The sequence below is a fragment of the Brassica napus genome, chromosome C9 (genome assembly GCF_020379485.1).
Source record: "Brassica napus cultivar Da-Ae chromosome C9, Da-Ae, whole genome shotgun sequence".
NCBI lineage: Eukaryota > Viridiplantae > Streptophyta > Magnoliopsida > Brassicales > Brassicaceae > Brassica > Brassica napus.
The window spans coordinates 57,004,406-57,026,130 of record NC_063452.1 but is presented as its reverse complement, the minus strand read 5'-3'; the positions used below and the strand labels follow the sequence as shown (position 1 = coordinate 57,026,130).

The window sequence follows — 21,725 nt, the reverse complement described above, 5'->3', positions numbered from 1 at the left end:
GGCCTTTAGTTCTTAAGAATAGTTTTCACTACTTCGATTGTAAGCTTACTTATACTATATAGTTTCATCCACATGTAATCTAACAGATGTGTTTGGGGTTTTTGAATTGCTTTTCTTATGTAGGTTCACATACTATTAAAAGTAGAATTATTATGAACATAGACGATATCTTAATCTAACAAGTAATCAACTAATCATTTTCGATTAATACTATGTTCAAGTTGTTTTTACCTTTCTGTTTTAACAGAACAACAAGATCAATTAAAATTACAAGATCAAAGGATATGGTTATTTTCTTTTATCTCATATAAGAGAATTACATAAACAGATTTTTATTGTTATAAAATAATAAAGCAGCATATCAAAGTCTTATAAAAATTGTTTTTTAGAAATACACATCTCAGAATCTGTTAACACCATGCTCTGTCGATTGTCGTTTTGTTCCCTCTAACAATTGATTTCAGTTGTTATCTTTTGTTGGGGAAAACTAATCTCTAACCATCAACACATAATCTGCCAACAACCAGAAACTAAACCAACTTCTTTGCAGTATAAATTACGAATCAAATTCAAATTCAAAATAATCAAAACAAAAAACAAAGACAACAACAACAATGGCTAGATCCATATCATTGTGTATCTTCTTCTTCTTATTCATTTCTTGGATTCCAAAGCTAACCACAAGCTACCCTCTCTCCACAAAATCTAGATGGATCGTGTGTTGACATGAAGAATTAAACAAAGGGAAGTAGTGGAGGAAGTGGGAGAAGTGGTCATATCACTTACCAAATGGGGAGGAGTGGCTAGTCCACTACTAGTTAGTGGAGGAAGTGGGAGGAGTGGCCATATCACTTACCAAATAGGGAGGAGTGGCTAGTCCACTACTAGTTATTTATTCTTCCACCATTGAGTGCTTATTGCTTTTGTTTCCTTTAAATACACCATGTATGTTACACAATTAAACATACAATTCAATACAAATATTTCTTTCATTCTCTCAATCTCACAAATCCTCTCATTCTCTTAAATTCTCAAATTTCTCTTCTCTCTCAAATACTTACGGTTACTTCACTCCTTTTTTACTTTGCTCGTGTGTTTCATCACGGTTAAAACACTTAGAAGCTCTCATAATCCCACAAATTATCATGGTATCAGAGCAACAACAATCTTGAAACCTTTCTAAATTCCGCAAAATCAAAACTCTGTTTCTAGTTCTTAAACTCTACCTCTGACCAAGTAAATCCCCAAGATGGAGAACAACAACAACAATAACAACAACCGCATCAGCATACCTGTGACCCTGAAGGGGATTAACTACCTCTTGTGGGCCAGGATGGTGAAGATTTCCCTTGGAGGAAAGGGTTTGTGGAGTCATGTCTCAGCAGAAGCAGCTCCAAAACAAACCACCCAAGGAGAAGATGGACAGGAGATTGTGGTAGCTACTGATGAAGACAAATGGGCTCAGGAAGATCTCATGGTTCTCACAGTGCTCCTTAGCTCCCTAGAACCCGCCATCATGGAGTCTTACTCCTACTGTGAAACTACCAAGCAGCTGTGGGATACACTCTACAAAGTGTATGGAAATACCTCCAACCTTACAAGGGTCTTTGAAGTAAAAAGAGCTATCAATACCCTCAACCAAGGAGATATGGAGTTCCAGCCTCACTTTGGCAAGTTCCGGTCTCTTTGGGCAGAGATGGAACTACTCAGACCACATACTACCGACCCCGCCACTCTCTTAACCAGGCGTGAAGAGGACAGAGTGTTTGGACTACTGCTCACGCTTAATCCATCTTATGGGAGCTTAATCAAGCACATCCTGAGAGCTGACAAGTTACCTGACCTGGATGAAGTATGCGCTCAAATTCAGAAGGAAGAAGGCTCTGTGGGCTTATTTGGAGGCAAGGGAGACTTAAACATGGCACATCAAGCTGAACGAGCCGTGTCAAACAAGGCAGCTTACAAGCTAGATGAGAAGAAAAACTTGACCTGCGATCACTGCAAGAAGAAGGGCCACATGAAGGACAAATGCTGGATACTACATCCGCACCTCAAGCCCAACAAATTTAGGGACAACCGCCCTCAATACCAAGATGCAAGAGCCAACTTCTCAACTGATGGTGCTGAGCCAACAACACCAATCACCATGGGTATAAGCAACCTAGGTGTGGGAAGAGCTACTGCCTCCACATCAGGCTATGCCACGCCAAGAGCCAATCTAGATGAGACCATCAAGAAGTCTGACTTAACCGCTCTCATCAAGGCTCTCAAGGAATCTGGTATATCTAAAACTCTTGGTATCTCCCTTAATGCTTCTCACAATGCAAATGGTTCTATGAATAATTTTAAATCGGCTAAGCCCTTAGTTATAGACTCTGGTGCTTCTCATCACATGATAAGTGATTTAGAACTGATTAAGAACATAGAACCGGCTTTAGGAAATGTGATGATAGCAAATGGAGATAAAATTCCAATAAAAGGTGTAGGTGAACTTAGATTGTTTGATAAAGAATCTAAAGCTTTCTATATGCCTACATTTGCCTCAAACCTACTGTCTGTTAAAAAAGTAACTAATGATCTCAATTGTCAAGTTACTTTCACGCCTAACAGTGTATACTTTCAGGATATTGATTCTAGTAAGTTGCTTGGCAAAGGTGTTACCAAGGGAGACTTGTACTTACTTGAGGACACAAGACCTGTATCTCAATTATCGTGTGTGTTTCATTCTGTTTCTGAATTCCCTAAAGATGAAATCTGGCATGCTAGACTAGGACATCCCCATTCTCGTGCCTTGAACATCCTGTTGCCTAGTATTTCTTTTAAAAATGAGTGTGAAGCGTGTATATTAGGAAAACATTGCAGAACTGTGTTTCCTAAATCAAAAACCCAATATGAAAACTGCTTTGATTTGATTCACTCTGATGTGTGGACTGCTCCATGTGTATCTAGAGAACAACATAAATATTTTGTGACATTCATTGATGAAAAATCTAAATACACATGGATCACTTTGTTGCAATCTAAGGATAGGGTGCTAGAAGCATTTAAAAATTTTCAGAACTATATTACTAACCATTTCAATGTTAAGATTAAAATTCTTAGATCAGATAATGGTGGTGAATATACTAGCACAGCCTTCAAACAACATCTAGCCTCACATGGAATCATTCAACAAACCAGCTGTCCTTACACACCCCAACAAAATGGTGTGGCTGAAAGAAAGAATAGACACTTGATGGAAGTGGCAAGGAGTATGATGTTCCATACAAATGTACCCAAGCGGTTTTGGGGGGATGCAGTAGTCACAGCCACCTACCTAATCAACCGCACACCTACAAGAGTCCTCTTTGATGCCACCCCATATGAGGTACTAAACAAATCTAGACCATCAATTGATCATTTGCGTGTGTTTGGGTGTGTGTGCTTTGTTTTGATTCCAGGAGAACTAAGAAACAAACTGGAGGCAAAGAGCACAAAGGCAATGTTCATTGGATACTCTACGCACCAAAAGGGGTACAAATGCTATGTACCAGAGACAAGGAGAGTCCTAGTATCCAGAGATGTTAAGTTCATGGAATCCAAGGCCTATTATGATGAGAAGAGTTGGGAGGAACTCAAAGATCTATCTCATTCTGCCTCGGACAGAGCTAACAACCTGAAGATTCTTATGGAAAGACTCGGCATTAACCTAGAAAAGGAACCAGAGAAAGGCCGGGACACTACTCCTTATAAAGAGACCATGGTTCATAACACTGAAGACTCTCATCCTGACCATGAAGGGGGGAATGAAGATCAACCGGCGCAAGCTCAACCTGAAGAAAACCCAGTATTATCTCATGATCAAGATGAGATGGGACAACCAGACACTGAAGCTCAAGAAGGAGAACCAAGCAGCAGTAATGAACCTGAGCAGACACAAGTCCTAAGGAGAAGTACAAGGATCAGAAGACCAGCCTCAGATTGGGTTAAAAATGATTTTGTTTACTACAATGCTCAAGCTGTGGCACATCCAGAAAGTGGATTATGCTCCCTAGCTCACTATCCAGAAGAACATCAAGTCTTTATGAGTTCATTGGACCTGGAATGGATACCAAGAACATATGCAGAAGCTATGGAAGATGATGAATGGAGGAAATCGGTGGATGATGAAATGAGGGCCATGGAGAAGAACAACACCTGGTATGAGACAGAACTTCCAAAAGGGAAGAAAGCCGTGACCAGCAGACTCATACATACCATTAAGTATCTTGCAAATGGGAAGCCAGAAAGAAAGAAGACCAGACTGGTGGCAAGAGGATACACACAAGTGTATGGAGAGGACTATCTAGACACCTTTGCACCAGTGGCCAAGCTTCATACAATCCGGATTCTACTCTCATTAGCAGTGAACCTAGAATGGGACCTTTGGCAAATGGATGTGAAGAATGCTTTCCTGCAAGGAGAACTAGAAGATGAAGTGTATATGAAACCACCTCCGGGGATGGAAGAAATGGTGAAACCAGGGAATGTCCTTAGACTCAGAAAGGCAATCTATGGCTTGAAGCAATCACCAAGAGCTTGGTACCACAAGCTAAGCACTACATTGAATGGAAGGGGATTTGTGAAGTCTCAAGCGGATCACACACTCTTCACTCTCACCAGCAAGCAAGGAATTACGGTAATTCTAGTCTATGTGGATGACATCATCATCACGGGTAGTGACAAGGAGGGGATCAGTTTAACCAAGACATTTCTCAAGGCCGCATTTGACATCAAAGACCTGGGAGAACTGAAGTACTTCCTTGGCATTGAGATGTGCAGATCAAAGGAAGGATTATTCATGTCCCAAAGAAAGTATACCCTGGACATATTAAAGGAGGCAGGAGATCTTGGAGGAAGACATGCCAAGACACCACTTGAAGAAGGTTACAAGGTATTGCGAGAGGGGGAGTATGAAGACACTCCATTTGAAGATGTCAAGCAGTATAGACGGATGGTTGGGAAGCTGATCTATCTAACCATCACTCGGCCAGATGTGTGTTTCGCAGTTAATCAAGTGAGCCAGCACATGCAAACTCCCAAGGTTCATCACTGGAACATGGTGGAGAGGATTCTAAGATACTTAAGAGAAGCGCCAGGACAAGGTGTATGGATGGCTTGCAACAAGAACACTGAGGTGATAGGATACTGTGATGCAGATTGGGCTGGAGATAGAGTAGACAGAAGGTCAACCACCGGTTATTGTACATTCATTGGAGGGAATCTTGTCACTTGGAAGAGCAAGAAACAGAAAGTAGTATCTTGTTCAAGCGCAGAAGCAGAGTACAGATCAATGAGGAAGCTAACCAGTGAGCTTATCTGGATAAAGGGGCTTTTAGGCGACTTGGGAATTGAGATCACCTCTCCCATGACCATGCACTGTGACAACCAAGCCGCAATACACATTGCATCCAACTCAGTCTTTCATGAAAGGACAAAGCACATAGAAGTAGACTGCCACAAGGTCAGACAAGCAGTGGAGCAGCAAGTGATTCTCCCATGTTATACAAGAAGTGCGGATCAGCTGGCTGACATCTTCACCAAGGCGGCCAGTAGCAAAGTTTGTGAGTCCATTCTTCCAAGACTTGGACTCATAAACCTTCCATGTCAATGATCTCCTCACCGTGGAGTATTCTACTCTTTTTCCTTTACTTGGTTTTTATCCCAAGTGGTTTTTCCAAGAAAAGGTTTTAATGAGGGAATACTTCATGGCTTTCCAAGCTTGACACTCACTACTGTCAAGCTTGAGGGGTAGTGTTGACATGAAGAATTAAACAAAGGGAAGTAGTGGAGGAAGTGGGAGAAGTGTTCATATCACTTACCAAATGGGGAGGAGTGGCTAGTCCACTACTAGTTAGTGGAGAAAGTGGGAGGAGTGGCCATATCACTTACCAAATGAGGAGGAGTGGCTAGTCCACTACTAGTTATTTATTCTTCCACCATTGAGTGCTTATTGCTTTTGTTTCCTTTAAATACACCATGTATGTTACACAATTAAACATACAATTCAATACAAACATTTCTTTCATTCTCTCAATCTCACAAATCCTCTCATTCTCTTAAATTCTCAAATTTCTCTTCTCTCTCAAATACTTACGGTTACTTCACTCCTTTTTTACTTTACTCGTGTGCTTCATCACGGTTAAAACATTAGAAGCTCTCATAATCCCACAAACTATCATCGTGGACGAGAAAGGCCAAAGGGTGAAGCTAGCCTGCGTGAACTGGCCGGCTCATCTCCAGCCCGCGGTGGCCGAAGGACTAAGCAAACAACCATTAGATTCCATCACCAAGAAGATTGTCTCAATGGGATTTAACTGCGTTAGGCTCACTTGGCCTCTTGATTTGATGACTAATGACACATTGGCTCTTAAAGTTACCGTCAAACAGTCTTTTGAAAGGTTGAATCTGCTTGATGATGTTCTTGGCATTCAAACTCACAATCCCAAAATCCTTAACCTCCCCATATTCAATGCATTCCAGGTAAAAGTAGTGGTACATCATTGGTTTAATCTATCCAGATAAACCGGTTTTGAGTTGGCTTTGTGTTTCTAAAAGATTCGAAACAACAACAAAAACTAACCAAAGTTGTCAAATAAAATAAAATAGAGCCATTCCAATAGAATTCTCAACATAATGGAACTACTTCTCTATATATAGCGGTTTTAGACACAAAGCTTAATAAAACATTCGTTTTGGCTCTTAAATTTTAAAGAGCTAGTATACATCGATCATATAATCCCAAATTGTCGATTTTTCAAATTGATATTAACCATAGGTCCACTAAATCTCTGATCCAACCCTCCCCTATATATAGACATGTTTAATTTATTTATATTTGTTATCAGGAAGTGGTGTCGAACCTTGGACAAAACGGAGTAATGGTGATACTAGACAACCACTTGACAACGCCAGGATGGTGTTGCAGCGACAACGACCTCGACGCTTTCTTCGAATACCCTAACTTTGATCCCGCCGTCTGGGCCAAGGGATTGAGCAAGATGGCTTCTCTTTTCCGCAATGTCACTAATGTCGTTGGCATGAGCCTTAGAAACGAACCACGTGGTACCAGAGATTACCCTAACCTCTGGTTCAAGTAAGCACGCATTTCAGATTACCTATATGCCATTTAGAATATAAAAAGCATGTTCGCACTCATGAAAATATTTGAAATGACTATTTAAAACTATTTATCAAAAATAACATATGTTCGCACACAGATTTAGGTAAATGTGTTTGGACCTTTTGTAGTATTTTCATTATTCACATATATAAGAAAACAAGTACATGCATGCGCATGCATGAGTATTAAGCTGTAAATTATTATTATTTTTATATTTTTGAGAAAAGCTAAGCTTTAAATTATTACGTGAAGGTACATGCCAAAAGGAGGAGAAGCAGTACACGCAGCAAACCCTGAAGTACTAGTCATCCTCTCCGGCATCGACTACGACACAAACCTCTCTTTCCTCCGTGACCGCTTCTTCAACGTCAGCTTCACCGACAAACTCGTCTTCGAGAAACATTGGTACAGCTTCTCCGACGGTCGTGACTCGTGGGAAAAGCACAACTCTAACGATTTTTGCGCGAAAATCATCGAGAAAGTCACACATAACGGAGGATTCTTGATCGGGAGAGGCTTTCCTTTGTTCTTGACTGAGTTTGGGGCTAACCTGAGAAGCGGTGACGTTAGCGGAAACCGGTATATGAATTGTTTGGTGGCTTGGGCCGCGGAGAATGATTTAGATTGGGCGGTTTGGGCATTAACCGGAGATTATTATTTGAGAACCGGTCAAAAACATATGGTTGAGACTTTTGGCGTTTTGGCTCCTAATTGGAAAGACGTCGCCAACTCTACTTACCTGCAAAAACTCTCCGGAATTCAACTTCCAGTTAGAGGTCAGACTTCTTTTTGAAAGAAAGTGGAATAATAATACGATTTTGGAATGAAAACTATAATTATTATTTGAATATTACCAAAAAAACTATAATTATAACTTAACATCGTTAAAAATTAATTGAATCCTATATAGACAGATATTTGGATCCTAATAATAAATAATGATAAATTAAAAGTTATAACTCAATTTTCGAAGATAATCCTGAATTTGACCAAAAACATTCATAATCCTGAATTTTATTAATTATGTTAATTTTAATTTCTTAAGTTAAGAAACATCCAAATAAATTGTTTAGGTTTCGATCTTAATATACACATATAACCTCTTATGATAATATTTATTTTTGGACTACCAAGATTGTATTCATACATATATGCCCCCATAATTATAATATCATTCTCGTACCACATCTAAGTCTAAGTGCTATTTTGTTCTAAAAATCCCCTAAATGGACTCTGAAAAAATTAATTGCGATACAAGTATCGTGTAAGTGCAATATCAAGAACCGTGAATATCCAAAAAATGTTGTGAATATGTACTTTTGAGCTAAATATATAAATCTTTGTATATATGCAGGACCCGGTTTACAATCCAAAAAACTTCTCTTCCACCCAACAACCGGCCTTTGCGTCACCAGTAATCTCTCAAACATTTCACCTACACTTCGATTGGAACAATGCCGTAAAGCCGAGCCATCAACCTTTAATCCCAGTGAAGGTATTCTCTGGAGTAACAAATGTGCGTCGAGGCTCCAGATGCTGTTGGACAGAAAGTGAAGCTTGGAGTTGACACTAAGTGCTCTAAGTTGGGACAAACCTCAGCTACTCACATGCATTTGTCGTTTAAGACAACAAGTAATGGTTCGTTGCTATGCCTTGATGTGGATGAACGTGACAACAGCATCGTCGCTAACCCTTGCAAGTGTTTGACCATGGATGCTTCTTGTGATCCAGCGAGCCAATGGTTCAAATTTCTTTAAATTCTTTTTTATATGTTTTATTTCGGAGAAAAAATGCATTTGTAATCAAGACTACGATCGAGCCGGTTTATCATAATAATTTCTCAAATTCAAAATACCTAATGGCAGCTCAAATAATCACAATTTCAAATATAGAAAAATAAAAATGACAATGGTAGTTAAAGAAAGGGGCCCTCCCCACAGCGACTACAGTATCTCGGAATCCAGGAAAAATGACAATGGTAGTTAAAGAAAGGGGCCCTCCCAGGGTTTTTAGCGGTGCCAGAAGTCCTGATGACGGGGCCCTCCCCACAGCGACAGTATCTCGGAATCCCCCTACCTCTTTCTGCTCTGCGAGTAGGGCAGCTACTGGTATCTACAACTTTTTAAGAAACAAATCAGAAATAGAGGACCACAAACCATTGTAACAGTCAACATTGATTACCTAGCTGCGACGAAGAACTGCCCTTCGATAGGTTCGACATTGCTTTTGCTCGATATCTGACGACAGCGGCGACTAGGGTAAATCAAAGAGAAATCTCTAAAAAGAAAGAGAAACTGTAAGAAAGCGGATAGGAGTAGGTATATAAATAAGAACGACGGCGTTTTGTTTATGTCCAATTCGGGTAGGGCATCCCGAAAATACTTTCAATTGGGCCAAAACTATATAGTCCAATCAGAGTATGCGTACATGAGTTGGATGGCTAAAAATTATTAGTAAATGACAAATATAAAAATTACAAAATAGATGAGTTTGGTTAACCAGGACATTGTCGTGTACGTCCTAACCGGGGAACGAGACAACCAAGTCTCTGAAATACCGATGATAGGTTTGTTTTCGTAGAAAAATGTGAGTGAATGACTAAAACTACAAATATTCCAATGATGAAATTAATTCACTGAAATCAATCTATTAGACACATTGGTATATTGTTTTAGCCTACTATCAGAAACGATTGTCATTGCTTGTTTGGGTGATACAAAAGTCAAACTAGTATTTTACATAGACAACCATACATCCAAAATAACAAAAGTCGAACGAGTTAACGTACTGAAGCAACTGAAGAACCATGACAACAAAAACATACATAAAAGCTAGGGCGAGAATGGAAACACAACTTCGAGTTCAGAGAACTGCTACGTTTTCTTCGTAAATCATGACCGCAATCCGTTGAACCTCCGTGTCGAGGAATTCTGAAGTGATACATTTGCATACATCAACAACCCCGACCGCATGAGCCTGGATAAGCAGTACAGTGGTAATACCGGACTCGAACAGATTGTTGTTTTGAGGCACAGCTCGTGGCCTATCAATGGTAAGAGGCTTCATCTCCTTCGCAGTCAACTGTTTTCCGGCTTGTCTGAGAATGTAGGGGAACATTTGTGTACTGGGTCGCAGGTCTGCTGCCACCATTGCGTCCGTCTTCAAAGATGTGTTGCAGTCAAGCACTATCACCTGAGCTAGGGAGACGTCGACGCACACTCCCACCCAATGCTGTTTGTCGAAATTGAAGGGGAAATAGAATTGACTAACTTCGGCGATTGGGCAGTCAGCAGCAACAAAAGAGCACAAAGCTGCTGGGAAACGGATACAGTCTTTCTTAGCCGGCTTTGAGAACTTGGTAAATGACTTAGCAAGGAGGGACACGAACTTGGTGTCTAGGAAAACAGAGTTCTTCGAATGCATGTGTTCTGATTTTGATAGAAACACAGAACGTACATCCATCATCTGTAACAAGCAAAAACAAATAGATGAATTAATGTTACCAATGGCTCTAGTATGCTAACATATTACGTGAGGTTGAAAAGATATACCTTAGCAGGTAAATGAGACGACCTATCAACAATTGCAGACAACTCACTGGATTCGACAGTTAGGCCACCAAAATCGATAACACTGCTAGTGACCAAATTAAAAACGATAACAAAAAAAATTACCGGTTACACATTATTTATCCGAGTTAATATTTTAGTTAGCGTGTAAAGTAAAGTAACTTACAATGGTGATCCGCCGAGTATCTCCAATAACAACGCAAATTTTGCCGCATAGTCAATGCTTGGGGTGCTGCAGATCGCATTAACGTACGATTCCCAAGCACGAGTGAGGAACCGTTTGTCGCACTGGTAATCCCCCATAAGGTTTCTCGGCATAACTTTAGCTCGGTTGCTTTTTCTGTTAAGTATCGCAGCTTCATTATCGACATTAGCTTCCGGTAATGGCTCCTCCTCGTTGTTTTGGTGTGCTACATGATCCACAGCTTGAGCATTTGATTTGTTCATTTGGGTGAGGCCAATAGAGAAAGAAGGATCCGGAAAGGACAGACCAGTTGCAAACGTTTCCTACAGAAGAAGCGGGCTATATTGTCAGATATATGAATGAAGAGAGTTCTCTACACTAAATAGAACAAACCAAAAACACCTGATTTGCTTTAGCGACGTTAGTGGGATCCTCCATGCTTGTCTGAGTGCTGTTAAGAGGAGGAGCAATTACATGTTCGACCTGCACATTGTAAAACAAATTTGGGTTGGAAATCATGGGTGGATAAAAAGGTGATTAGCTTGCTACGAACTAGCTGTGTAGATCCACAAAACGTTTCTTAGCCAGTACAACTTTTACAGATTGTGTCAACGTATTGTTAATAAAAGCTACCAGGGTAGTTCGTAGCATTAAAGACATAACAAGCAAAAATTTAAGTACTGTGTCTTCCCCATCGACGTTGCGTTTTGGTACGGTATCTTGACCAGCCCCAACCTCCCCGATGTCGTGGGCCTCTTCGTTGACCATGTACGCTTCAAGTGGGTCCTGACACAATCATAAGAACAAGAAACGGGGTTATTACATCTAGTAGCAGTCTAATATACACAAGTGTACGGCCAAAAAAACCCAGTTAATCTTAAGTTACTGATTATACCAGCTAGGTTGAATGTTACTGTGTTGTAGTTTATATGTGCTTCGCTAATCTTCCTCCTAACAATAAAGTATTGACTAACCAAAGATTACGTAGAGAAAAATTATAGGCAAATTACCATGTCCTCTACGCCGTCATTCAGGTTTGGATCCATAGCTTCGTGCTCTTCAGACCTGAGAGGCTCGGAGAAAATATCCTACCAAAATTGCATTCGCAGCAACTCAGTAAAATTCATGGTTATATTAAATGGACAGAGTTCTTGATAGGTACGGAGACAAGAAAGATATTACCTCATCGCGAGATTGTCCCCTTTGTACACCAACCATATTTTCTCGAGTTTCCTAAAAATAGGAGTTAGCAACAATGTTTGATACACAAACATGGTTTGCATGAGAACTATTGTCCTTTATACTTACTTGACGTGTATGAGTTGTCTCCTTGTTAGCAAAGCGCATAGCTTCCTGGATTATGTCGGACGCAACAAATGAGGATGTGTCTCCCCTCGGTACAGACGCTTTTCCGGTGTTATCGGGTTCAGCATCGACAGATTGTCGAACGTGAGTACGGGTGGAAGACTTGGTGATGGAGTCCGAAATTTCCTTCTGTAAGTTTCTCAGAAGGTCTTCCATCTTTTTCTGAAATAGGTTTTGCGAGTTGCATAGAGACAGAGCAAGGTCCTTTATTTGATCACCCATGTTGGATAGATCTGCAGATAAGCTGTTTTGACAATAGAGGCGACATACTCAGCATCGATCCCTTCGGTCGCAGGTTGTTTCCGATTAGCTCTTGCGGTTTTCCGATTGTTGTTCTCGTTGATGGCTTCGTCACGCATACGGCTAACATCAGCTTTGGTCGCACCACCTTTGAAATTTGAGTTAGAAAAAGAGAATCCTTCTCCAGCTGCCTTCACAAGATTGTCAACAAGCACATCTTCCTCGTCGTTTGACCCCACGTCTGGCTCGAAGTTCGGTAGTTCAGCACCATCAGATATGATGGAAACCACGTTTACCTGTAAAAAAATCAAAAGAATTAATACCAAAAAAAATGTGAGCAGAGTATTACGTGGTCAAGATACAATACCTTGCAAGCAGAATCAATGGAACGAATATGCCCCGTCTTGATACTTTTCTTCCCTTCCCTATCAACAACACCGGATTATTCGTCCTCTTCAGATTCTGCTTCGGATCCAGACGAAGCTCCATCTCTTACAACCCCCATGAGAGAAGGTACGGCTTTGATTAGCACAAGCTGAATTGACATCACAAACCCTTTGAACGCAATTGTATTCTGTGATAGAGATACTTCATTCCTCTCTTTAATACTGCTCATCAGCATATCGAAAGATGTGCGTCCCCAAGGATAAGACAGGAACTGATCAACATCTTTGATCTTCTCAGCGGCCGCATGTAAAATACGGGGGTTGTGGGAGGTTGGAAGGATTACGGCTGAGAGCAAGGCAAGAAGTGCGTACTCGATCATCATTCCTCTGTCAGTCACCGTCTTTCTTTTCAGCATTGTTACAACAGAGGAGACAGTGGCTTCAGTCATAGTCCCAAATAGCTCTCCCCAGTACGGCTTCTCCGATAAGATCTTCTTGCTCCTCTTCTTGCTATGCGGTGGGTATCTACGGCAATTGAGACCGGTGACTAGTGTGAATTCTCTGATTGAGAATCTAATTGGTTTCCCCGCAAAAAGAAACCACACTTCGTGCTTCTTACGAATCTTCAATAGACGGGAGAACAAGAATCGTCCAAGACAACCGGAAAAGGAAGGTTTCTGGGCGATTTCTATGAGTTTACCGAATGGCGATTCTCTGACGAACCGTACCTTTTCTTCTTCTAAAGCGTTGAGAATCTTAGAAATACAAGAGGGTTTGTGATAGGGTGTTATCCTAATGCCTAATGGTTCATCGCCCATCGCAAACATTCTGTCGGGGAAGGAAGGTGGAGGCGGATCGCCGTGATTTGTGTCCATTTAGGAAAGTACAAGAGAAGCAGAGAATTTGGAGGAAGAGAGATGAGAAGTGTCTGATTTGTAATCCAAGGCACGAACAGTTGCTTATAAGTAGAAAAGGGAGATGTGTCTATCCATTACCTCGATCGCAACGTTCCGAGGAATTTTTTTATTTAATTATATAAAATGAAATATATCGACTTGTCCAACACCAGTTAGGTTTCGTGTAGATTTGGATATCAGAAAAATGAGATACTCAAATAAGAAGTGGAAATCGTTAAAACCGAAGTGTAATATCGTATAGAGGTAAAAAAGTAAAAGGCACAAAAGTGAATTACACAAGAAGACAAGCAAATGGTACATAGCTAATATGCACTTTTTTCTTGTGTGTGCGATGCAATTACTCTAAAAGTTGTAACTAAATTTTTGAAGATAATCCTGAATTTGACCAAAAACATTCATAATCCTGAATTTTATTAATTATGTTAATTTTAATTTCTTAAGTTAAGAAACATCCAAATAAATTGTTTAGGTTTCGATCTTAATATATATATATATATATACCTCTTATGATAATATTTATTTTTGGATTATACCAAGATTGTATTCATACATATGCCCCCATAATTATAATATCATTTTCGTACCACATCTAAGTGCTATTTTGTTCTAAAAATCCCCTAACTGGACTCTGAAATATTTAATTGCGATACAAGTATCGTGTAAGTGCAATATCATGAACCGTGAATATCCAAAAAATGTTGTGAATATGTACTTTTGAGCTAAATATATAAATCTTTGTATATATGCAGGACTCGGCACCCAACAACCGGCCTTTGCGTCACCAGTAATCTCTCAAACATTTCACCTACACTTCGATTGGAACAATGCCGTAAAGCCGAGCCATCAACCTTTAATCCCAGTGAAGGTATTCTCTGGAGTAACAAAATGTGCGTCGAGGCTCCAGATGCTGTTGGACAGAAAGTGAAGCTTGGAGTTGGCACTAAGTGCTCTAAGTTGGGACAAACCTCAGCTACTCACATGCATTTGTCGTTTAAGACAACAAGTAATGGTTCGTTGCTAGCTATGCCTTGATGTGGATGAACGTGACAACAGCATCGTCGCTAACCCTTGCAAGTGTTTGACCATGGATGCTTCTTGTGATCCAGCGAGCCAATGGTTCAAAGTTCTTTAAATTCTTTCTTATATGTTTTATTTCGGAGAAAATGCATCTGTAATCAAGACTACGTACGATCGATCATCATGTTCATAATAATAATTTCTTAAGTTCAAAAATCGAAATTTAATAATTGAAATTTTTGTGTCAAAATACCTAATGGCAGCTTAATCATCACAATTTCAAATATAGAGAAATGAAAATTGTAGTCAAGGAAAGGAAAAAAAATCATAAAATTACCTAACTAGATCTCGAATTGCGCGGATTTTTGTTTTCATTTATTTTTATATAAACATTTTGTTTTCAATTCTAAATTGGTATATATTATAATATATATGTGTCTATCAATTTTTAAAACATAATAAGTTTACGATATATTTTTTTCACTGAATAGATTGTTTCAAACTTTCACATGTATTTGTATCTTCTTCTATATATATATTTTCGGATTATTATTTCATTATAAAAATCACAACTATATATATAAATATTAGTAAAATATTATTTTATTTTCATATCCAAAGATATTGTAATATTTCACAAATTTAGAAAGTTTTTAAAAAATTAAACTTTTCGCTTCATAGATTTATATTATCGAGTAAATAATTAAACATTTAGTTTTTGTTTAATTTTTAAAATAAACTATATAGTTTAAAATTTGTTTTCATTGGTTTAAGGTAGTAAAGATTAATCATTATTAGATAATATGATTTTTGTTATTTAAAAAAAAAAATCTTATTATTTTAAAAGTTAACATCGACAAATATTTAAATAATTAACATATGGAAATATAGTACTACAACATTAAATTATATCTATTTAATTTATAATATCTATAAATATAATGGATCATCAATTGTTTAAATCATATTATTGATAGCCCAATAAAAATTTCTGGTATGCCCAAAATTTAAATGATAAGATTACAGATTAAATGTAATATGACTTTCTACGAATAGGTCCATTTTTAAAAAAATCACATATTAATCAAGATTGTGACTTCTGTTTTAATATATAAGATTTTTTTGCTATCCAGGTTAATACATGAACTAAATATTTTATTTATTTTATAACACTAACTTTTCGAACTTTGTATATTTTAATACTCAAATTTTGCTTCTTCTAAATAAAATTATTTATAAGTTTTAAATGAATAAGTTTGAAATTTTTAAATTTCATCCACAATTTAGTTACTTTCAATCATAAAACTTTGACAAAATTATAATTTTTAAAGACTTGTGAATTTTATCGGAAAATTCTGTTTTTTTTTTTTTTTTGTAACACCGAACTTATATTAAAAAGCTCAAAAAGCAAGAAAGTTTACAACTGAAGGAGAAGATCCCGGAGAAATGCTCGACGGTAGAATGAAGCTAGAAAACATTACAAAACAACTAAAGATATCTAGGGGCGAGTCATGCACATCTTTTGTTTCCATGGCGATTGTTCGGAAGAACAATTGTTAGTTGAAAACAACGTTGATACACCTATAAATAAAGGTTGGAATGTCGATTAGCAAAAACTTTAGGTGAGAAGCTCCAGAACTGATGTGCCGCAGTCCACAGATCATTACATGGAACCAGCTCAGCATGGAGTTCAGGACGTTCTGAACATTTCAACCGAGGTTCATGTTTTTCACCGTACCAGACTTGACTTGGATCATGCCAGACTTGAGAAAGATCATGCCAGACTTGAGAAAGATCATGCCAGACTTGACTTGGATCATGCCAGACTTGACTTGGGTGGTGAAGAAACCGAAGACGGACATGCATTCTCATCCGGCGGACCATCCGGACAGTCCCGCAAGCGTCATTATCGTTACCCCGTGCATCCATCTGGTTCGGATGAACCTGGACATCTTGACTAGTCTTCTCCATTTTCCGTGCCTTGACCAGATCTAGTCTTCTCCATTTTCCGTGCCTTGACTAGATCTAGTCAAATTTGTATTTTCTATGCATTGTTTTCCCACATTTTCTTTAATTGTCTTTGACTACAAAACACTATAAATATGTAGTCCCTTTGATGAATAAAATCAGTTCAGTTTTGGTTGTGTATTTTGTTTCTTCTCTGAGTGAGAGAGAGAGAGTTCTTTAGCTAGTTCATTGGTGTGAACCGGCTTGTTGATTTGGTGGTCAGCCAATTCATCTTTGTGTGTTGTTTGGTGGTTAGCCAACACATTCATTCTTTCTTTGGTGGTTAGCCTTAGATCGTTGGTATATCAAGAGTCATTCCGCATCTCTTGACGATCCTTTCAATCCATCTCAGTTCCAGAAGTGCCGTTTGCCTTCTCGGATCATATCCAACACCCAGCTAAAGTGATCCTCCCTATCTTAGGGTTCTTCAGTTGGTATCAGAGCCACTTTGGCTGGTTTGTTTTCAATTCATCTTTTCATCTTCTCATCTCTCCACGATTTTATTTTCTTATTTCTTGTTGGATCCGGACTGTTCTTTTACTCCCTTGTGATCGCTAGTTATTAAAAAAAAAAAGAGAGAAAAAAAAATCTATCAAAAAAAAAAGAGTAAAAGTTTTGGCTTGAATTACTTCTGAAGAGAAATCCAGGGGGAGTGGTGGAAGAGAAACCCTGCTGGCTGAAGAGAAACACAGCCTTAGGACAGTTAAGGCGGACCCATATCAAAATTCTCTTCATCTTTCTTTCTCTTTTCTTTTTCCCACAAAAGTTTGTTTTGGGTTTTGATTGCTGAATTTTGACTGCCTATCATCCTTTGAACCAGTGGAAAGAACTCTGAGTGATCACCTAAAAATCGTGAGCTAAACACTTTGAGAGTGTGAGAATTTTTATTTGCTAACTCTTTTGTTAAGTGTTTTCAGAATGTTTGGACTTCTCAAGAAATCAAAACTACAACAAGACGTTTACTTTCCTTTTAAAACCGTGTTAGAAAAAAAGCAAATGATTTTTGGAAATAAGAAACAGTTTGCTTCTAATGGGTTTGATTTTGTGCAGAAACAAAGAAGCCAAAGGAAGAGACAAAACAAGTTCGATGATGATGAGAAGTGGATCAGGAGTGGTGATTGTCCCTTCACCAAAGCCAAGAGAAGCAACCGTGATGTGTCTGATCAGAACGAGCTTCAGACTTATGCCAGCTTGGAAAAGATGTTGCACAAGGCGATTCATGTTGTCGGGCAACTCAAAAAGAAGGGAAACACCAACACTTCTTCTGCACCAAAACAACAAAGTAATTCTTCTTCTCCTTCAAATTCTGATTTGAAAACTAATGTGTTGTCTTCTGATAAAAGCAAAGCTGTGAAAACCACAAGCAAGGCTCTTTCTACCAGGTGCTTCAAATGCCATAGGGTCGGTCATTATGCCAACAAGTGCCAAAAACAGAAATCGTTGGTGACTTTGGAGAAAATTGAAACCGAGCCAGAAAAGGAAGACCCTTTACCAATTTTCGATGACTATGCACATGAACCGAAGGAAGAGTCAGGTGGAGAGCAAACATGTAGTCATAAAGAAGGATCTTCTTCCATTCACAAACCAGACCGAACTCAAGGTGAGCAACGTTCTGATTATGGTTCTTTTGCTTATAATCCTTTTCCTTTTAATGTTTCAGATTTGAGGACAAATCTTTTTGAAGAGGAAGGGAATGATGTGCCGCAGTCCACAGATCATTACATGGAACCAGCTCAGCATGGAGTTCAGGACGTTCTGAACATTTCAACCGAGGTTCATGTTTTTCACCGTACCAGACTTGACTTGGATCATGCCAGACTTGAGAAAGATCATGCCAGACTTGAGAAAGATCATCCCAGAATTGACTTGGATCATGCCAGACTTGACTTGGGTGGTGAAGAAACCGAAGACGGACATGCATTCTCATCCGGCGGACCATCCGGACAGTCCCGCAAGCGTCATTATCGTTACCCCGTGCATCCATCTGGTTTGGATGAACCTGGACATCTTGACTAGTCTTCTCCATTTTATGTGCCTTGACCAGATCTAGTCTTCTCCATTTTCCGTGCCTTGACTAGATCTAGTCAAATTTGTATTTTCTATGCATTGTTTTCCCACATTTTCTTTAATTGTCTTTTACTACAAAACACTATAAATATGTAGTCCCTTTGATAAATAAAATCAGTTCAGTTTTGGTTGTTTATTTTGTTTCTTCTCTGAGTGAGAGAGAGAGAGTTCTTTAGCTAGTTCATTGGTGTGAACCGGCTTGTTGATTTGGTGGTCAGCCAATTCATCTTTGTGTGTTGTTTGGTGGTTAGCCAACACATTCATTCTTTCTTTGGTGGTTAGCCTTAGATCGTGGGTATATCAAGAGTCATTCTGCATCTCTTGACGATCCTTTCAATCCATCTCAGTTCCAGAAGTGTTGTTTGCCTTCTCGGATCATATCCAACACCCAGCTAAAGTGATCCTCCATATCTTAGGGTTCTTCAAGAACCGTATGCAACATTGAGAGTACGAAGCCCTATATGACTTGATGTGTCGCTGAAACAAGCACAATCAGCTTTAAACTCAACAAAGCTTATTGAAGAGACTAGGTGAATCTCAAGCTCTAGCTTTGCCTCCTAAGAGGCGCTTAGGATGAAGTTTAATAACAGAGCTGATGGATTCATTCGGTCCAAACTTCGGAACTCCACATTACTGTGTCGAGCCCTATAATTTGTAACCGATGGAAACCTAAGCTACGCATACAGTCATCGTACTCGTTCAACCAGAACATGTGTGAGCAAACATTGGATAAGAGGTAAAAAGCTTTGGGATGGTTAGATCTCCGTGCAACAACTCTGGTTTGAAGGTCGCGTAGATGACTATGTGAAGAGCGTGTAGATGACTATCGGAAAATTCTGTTTATTCATTCATTTTTGCAGTGCATTTACATAAACGTTCTTCCCTAACATTGTGTTTCAAATAGAGTGCGGTTTTTCAGAGCTGTAATGGAGCTTCAGATTGTAGGACTTATTCGCATGCCTCCGAAAAGATGTCCTGATTATGTGCAAATTAAGGGTGGCCTTTGGTTCCTAAGAATAGTCTCAATACTTCCATTTGCTTACATGATGACTAGATGACCCACATGTACACGTGGGTTTTTCTAAGAGCATGTCCATTAAGGATTTCTAAGTAAAATATCTAAGAGCATGATTATCCATGTTTCTTAAGATAGTTTTTAAAATTAATGAGGCATTTAATTAAATCAAAAATAAAGAAAATGCATGTTACCGATCCTTAATATAGGATTTCGGTAACCGATTACCAAAGGGGTTTTTAACCCACGTGTCACCAAACCGTGCATTTGTAATTTTTTTCTCTCTCGTTTTCTCTTTCTTTCCTCGTCTTCTCCGTATTCCCTTCTTTTCACCATCTCCAGACCCGTCTCCGCTTTCCTCCTACCTCCTTCCATCTCCTTCAATCTCCACTCGATCTCCTCTTCCATCTCCATCTCCGCCGCCGCGTCTCGCTTCGTCCGTAACGTCGCGGTTACTGACGACTTCTCAGTCAAAGAAGACAGCATCTTCGCTGATGACGACGCTCCTCCCCCAATCCTTCTCTTCTGACCTCAAGCTCTTCGTCGGTAACCTTCCCTTCAACGTTGACAGTGCTCAGGTTGCTCAGCTCTTCGAGAGCGCCGGAAACGTCGAGATGGCTGAGGTATGACTTAAATTGAGTTATGGATTTTTGAGAATTGAGATAAAGATTGAATCTTTTGTGTTGTTGTTGTTTGAGATTGATTTTACCGATTGTTCGTTTTGTTGTCTTTGTTAGGTATTCTATGACAAGGTGACAGGGAGAAGCAGAGGTTTTGGGTTTGTGACTATGTCTTCAGCCTCTGAAGTTGCGACAGGGAGAAGCAGAGGTTTTGGCGCTGGAGAGTTTGTTTGGGGAGCAAGGGAAGGTTGTTGAGGCTAGAGTCATCTACGACAGAGACAGTGGTAGTTCGAAAGGTTTTGGGTTTGTGACGTACAACTCTGCTCAAGAGGCCCAAAATGCCATCAGAACTTTAGATGGTGCTGTAAGTATCTTTCCTTTTCTGACACTTACAGTGGGATAAATGGAACTGCTCTTGATATGCTTTTACTTGTGCTATATGTAGGATTTGGACCGGAGGCAGATTAGAGTCTCTGAAGCTGAGGCTAGGCCTCCAAGGCGCCAGTTTTGAGCACCAATCTATGGCTTCCTATTCTCTGGAGAGGTATGACTCAGTTGGCAGATACTGAACAATACATAGCTCAAACGTTTAAGAAGAAGCTCTGTTTTAGTTTCTTGTGTGATGTTGTTCTGTTATGGAGTTAATGTATTTGTCTTGTTCTTGTGTGATGTTGTTCTGTTAGGTTTAGCTTGTATGTTTCTTGTTCTTGTTCTGTTGTGTGAAGCTCTGTTTAAGTTTCTTGTGTGATGTCTTCTTTTCTAAGCAGGTAACTTGACACAAGAGGAGGCACACGAGTCACAGACGGAAGAAACTGTCTTGTGCTGCTGACAGAGGTGAGTACACGCTTGTGTAATGTCTTGTACTTGTATGTTTCTGTCCCACAGATTGATAATCATGCTTGTGTAATTCGTGTGTCGTTGGTTGTAACATGTAGAGGCGAGAGCACGCTTGTTTAATTTTTTTTTAAGAACCCTTAATTAAGAAACCAGCATTGGAGCACAAAATCTATAGGTTTCTTAACTAAAGCTCTTAACTACTTTTAATTACTTAAATAATCACTAAAAAACCCTTAAGGGTTTCTTTGGTTAATCATGCTCTAACATTTAAAAAGAAGAAAAATATGAAAAAGGATGACAGAGAACAACAATCGCTTCTGGTTTTAGAGTCTTTTAGGACCTCTCTTTATACTGTACTGC

At 39.2% G+C, this 21,725-nt stretch overlaps 3 pseudogenes; 2 read left to right on the top strand and 1 right to left on the bottom strand.

The window, feature by feature from the left end:
* Window positions 1-1,249: 1,249 nt before the first annotated feature.
* LOC111206849 lies at window positions 1,250-9,314 on the top strand (annotated as a pseudogene).
* Window positions 9,315-10,032: 718 nt separating this feature from the next.
* LOC125593098 lies at window positions 10,033-13,907 on the bottom strand (annotated as a pseudogene).
* A 3,915-nt stretch (window positions 13,908-17,822) lies between these two features.
* Window positions 17,823-21,099, top strand: LOC111209572 (annotated as a pseudogene).
* The last annotated feature ends 626 nt before the right edge of the window (window positions 21,100-21,725 follow it).